Raw genomic sequence first — 4,533 nt, forward strand, 5'->3', positions numbered from 1 at the left:
CAGACGCTGGGCTATGGAGGCAGCCAGAAGCAGCAGCAGCAGTACCAGCAGCAGCAGCAACAACAGCAGCAGCAACGTCGTGAGCAGCAGCAGCAACAGCGACAGCAGGGAGCGGTGTCGGCAACGGCAGCTCCGCTTTCAGACCCGGAAGGCGGCTCTTGGGCTGAAGTGGTGCGTCGTAAGCCGGCCCGGCAACCGGGGAACAAGCCGCAGCAACAGCAGCAGCAGTGGCCGCAACTACCGCAACGGGCAGCGGTTCAGCGACAGCCGATCGCAGGACCGTCTAAGCAGCAGCCCCAGCAACATCAGGGACAACAGGCCCGGGGTAGCCAGCCTGGAGCACAACGAGGAGGTCGGCGTCAGCGGCAGCGAAAAACCAAGCCGGACGCTATTGAAATCGCCCCAGCTGAGGGACAAACCTGGACGGAGGTGTACCAGGCTGTCCGAACGGCTCCAGAAATGGAGAAACATGCTGAGGCCCTAGGCGTCGGGCGACGCACCACACGCTCCAGGCTTGTCATGGAGCTGAAGGAGAGCGCGGACGCTGCAGAAGTTCTGCAGTGCATCAAGCAGGTCTGCGCAAAGGCAGAACGGCCGGCCTCAGCTCGGCTGGTCACGCCTATGGTCGAAATCCGGTTGGACGCTGTCGACCCTTTAGCGAAGGAGACCGATGTGGCGATGGCGCTGACCAACCTGTGCCAATGCGAGGTGGAGGAGACATCGGTTCGCCTGCGACCTGCCTGGGACGGCACGAAAGTGGCGATAGTCCGCGTAACAGCCAGGGCTGCGGAGGGTCTGGTCGACAAGAGCGTCAAGATCAAATACACATCGTGTCTGATCCGGAAGGTGGCTCCTCTGCAGGCGCGTCAGCAACGGTGCTACAAGTGCCTCGAGATGGGGCACGTCCGAGCTGCGTGCAGGAGCGAAGTGGACCGCTCGACAAGCTGCATTCGCTGCGGGAAGCCGGATCACCAGGCGAAGAGCTGCACGGCGGAGGTGCGCTGCGTCGTGTGCAGCGGCCCGCACCCGGTCGGGCATCCGACGTGCCGGCGCTAAAAGTGCTGCAAGTGAACCTCGGGCGAAGCCGGGCAGCCCAAGACCTCATGCTGCAGACGGCTCGCGAGTTAGGGGCTCAGGTGGTGCTCGCCTGCGAACTATATCGACCACCTCGGGATGATCCGCGGTGGGCCATCGATGCGGAACAGAGCGTGGCGATAATAGCAACAGGGGCGTACCCTATTCAACGGCTTTGGGGGAGCGTCGTCCCGGGACTCGTGGTGGCCACCATAGCGGGAGTAACGTTCGCCAGCTGCTACGTGCCACCCAGCAGCGGCATCGAAGACTTCGAAAGCTTCCTCGGTGCGGTGGAGGTGTCTCTGGTCGGACACACAACATCGGTCCTGGCCGGGGACTTCAACGCCTGGAATGAGGAGTGGGGGAGTGCGCGCACCACCCGGAAGGGGCAGGAGCTCCTGAGCGTGGTGGAGCAGCTGGCGCTGCATACGCTGAACCGCGGCAACGTGCCCACGTTTAAGGGCAACGGGGTTGCGCGGGAAAGCGTTATCGACGTTTCTTTTGCCAGCCAAACTATTGCGCGACCGGACTCCTGGCGCGTGCTCGATCGCTTTTCCAGCAGCGACCATGCCTACGTCCAGTTCCAGGTGGGCGTCCCAGGACAACGTCCCACGCGACGAGGCAAGCAGCAGCAGCGAAGTCGAGACGGGACAGCCAGACACGCCGGGACCCGGTGGAAGACGACGCAATTCGATAACAAGTGCTTCGACATCGCCCTCACATGCGGCCACTTCGAGCAGGTCGCAACTCCGGAGGGGCTGATCGGCGGACTGACCCAGGCGTGCGATGAGATCATGGAGAGAGTACACGGGGCTACTTTCCATCGCAAGCCCCAGGTGTACTGGTGGTCTCCTGAGATCGAGCGCCTGAGGGAGGAATGCGGAGCAGCGGAGGCCGCCCATCGCAGGGCCCAACCTTCGGAGCGTGCGGTGACGTCGGCCAGGCTGCAGGGCTGTCGACGATTGCTGCAGGCCGCCATTCACAGCAGTAAGGAAGACAGTATGCAAGAGCTGATCGATGGGGTCGAAGCCGAGGTGTTCGGACTCGGTTACAAGGTTGTTCGAGCAAAACTACGTAACAGGGCACCACCGGAAACGGACCGAGCCGTACTAGGTCCGATCGTCGAAGCCTTGTTCCCGGACCATCCGGCATTTGAGTGGCCGGACATCGACGTGTGCAGTGAGGCTCTGAGACCGGTCACGAGCTCGGAAATTCTTTCGCTGGCCGAGCGGATGGCCACCTCCAAGGCGCCAGGGCTGGACGGCATCCCGAATGCCGCAGTGAAGGCGGCAATGCGGAAGCACCCGGAGGTCTTCGCCAAGGTGTACAATCAGCTGCTCGAGCGAGGGGAGTTTCCTGCGGCATGGAAGGAGGCACGCCTTGTGTTGGTCACGAAGCCAGGTAAGCCGCCGGGCGATCCGTCGTCGCACCGCCCGCTGCTAATGCTGGGAGCAGTCGCCAAGGGGTTCGAACGGCTGATCTTAGATCGGCTGAACGACCACTTGGAGGACAGCGATGCTCCTCGCCTGTCAGCAAGGCAGTACGGGTTCCGGCGCGGTCGCTCCACGCTTCAGGCCATCGAGCGGGTGATAGAGCGAGGACAACACGCGAGGACGTTTCACCGCACCAACCAGCGGGATCCTCGATGTCTGGTGGTGGCAGCACTGGACGTCAGGAACGCCTTTAATTCTGCCAGCTGGAAGGCGATCGCGGTTGCCCTGCAGAAGCTGATGGTCCCTGCAGCCCTCCAGAAAATATTGCGCAGCTACTTTTCTGAGAGGAGGCTGGTGTACGAGACCAGCGAGGGGCCAGTGTGTCGTACGGTCACGGCGGGCGTTCCACAGGGCTCAATCCTGGGCCCGACCCTGTGGAACGCGATGTACGACGGCGTGCTTCGGCTGGTGCTGCCTGAGGGCGCCGAAGTGATCGGCTTTGCCGATGACGTCGTGGTGCTGGCGAGCGGGACGACGCCGGAGGCAGCGACGGGACTGGCGGAGACGGCGGTAGCAATGATCAGCTCGTGGATGGCGCAACACCACCTGGAGCTCGCTCCGGCCAAGACCGAGCTGGTCATTGTGTCTACGATGAGACGAGACAACACCCGAGTCCCGGTGAGTATCAATGGAGTACAGAAACTGCCGACCCGCACCTTGAAATATTTAGGGGTTGTCATCGAGGACCACCTGTCGTGGAGGCCACACGTAGAGCAGGCCACGACGAAAGCGCTCCGTGTGGCGCAGGGGATTTCCAGGCTGCTCCGAAATCATGGTGGGCCAAAGAGTGCGAAGCGGCGGCTGCTTGCATCGGTGGTGGACTCCACCCTCCGCTACGCCGCGCCGATTTGGCACGAGGCAGTCCGACTCCGGGAGTGTTGCAGACAGCTGAACCGCGTGCAAGGACTGTACGCACGGCCAGTAGCTCGCACCTTCATTACAGTGCGCCATGAGGTGGCAACGGTCCTTGCCAGCGTCATCCCCATCGTGCTGCAGGTGACGGAAGACGCTCGTTGCTACCAGCGGCATCGGACGACGGGAGCAAGTCTACGCGAATTGCGCATCGAGGAGCGGACGAGGACAATTGACGAGTGGCAGCGTCAGTGGGACCAGCTAGAATCGGAAAGCCGCTACACCCGATGGGCGCACCGGACCATCCCAGACTTGGCGGCATGGAAGAACCGGCAACACGGGGAGATGACATTCCACCTCGCTCAGATCCTCTCCGGCCATGGGTTTTTCCATGAGTACTTGTGCGTGAAACATCTTGCACCATCCGCCGACTGTACCAGGTGCCCGGGAGTCCCGGAGACGGCCGAGCATGCCTTCTTCGACTGTCCGAGGTTCGCGGATGTCCGGCATGAATTACTCGGTGAGGACGACGAAGCGGCTGTGACGCCTGACAATCTTGTGGCGTTCATGCTTACCAGCCGAGCACGATGGAGCAAAGTTTGCGAGGCCGCTCGCATTATCACCACCACACTCCAACAGGAGTGGTATATCGAGCGGGCCACGAGCGCGCACGACGACATGCAGAGGGCCGCGCAAAGTCTGGACACCGCACACGAGGAGCTGGTGGCCTTACGTAATGAAAGGCGTAACGAGGCTCGTAGGCAGTTGACCATTGAGCGACGAGCTGCGAGGGGGGAAATACCACCAACCCACCCCGACGGGCGACTGCTGACGACGGAGGAGTTACAGGAGCGGGAGGAGCGTCATCGAACAGTTAGGAACAACGTGAGACGCTTCCGCGCGCGGCGAAGACTGCAGAATGAGGAGGCAGTGGACTGTAGAACGTACTTGTGGGCCCTCTTCGGGGTAGATGCATTCGAAGAGGAGGACGAAGATGGGCAATGAAATAAAGGCCGATAAGGCGAAAAAGAGGCGCGAACGCCCAATAGACTAATGGGAATAATATGGACGAAGGCCGTTAAGGCACAAAAGAGGCGCGATCGCCCACTAGAAA

This window comes from Anopheles marshallii, assembly GCF_943734725.1.
Source record: "Anopheles marshallii chromosome X unlocalized genomic scaffold, idAnoMarsDA_429_01 X_unloc_82, whole genome shotgun sequence".
Lineage (NCBI taxonomy): Eukaryota > Metazoa > Arthropoda > Insecta > Diptera > Culicidae > Anopheles > Anopheles marshallii.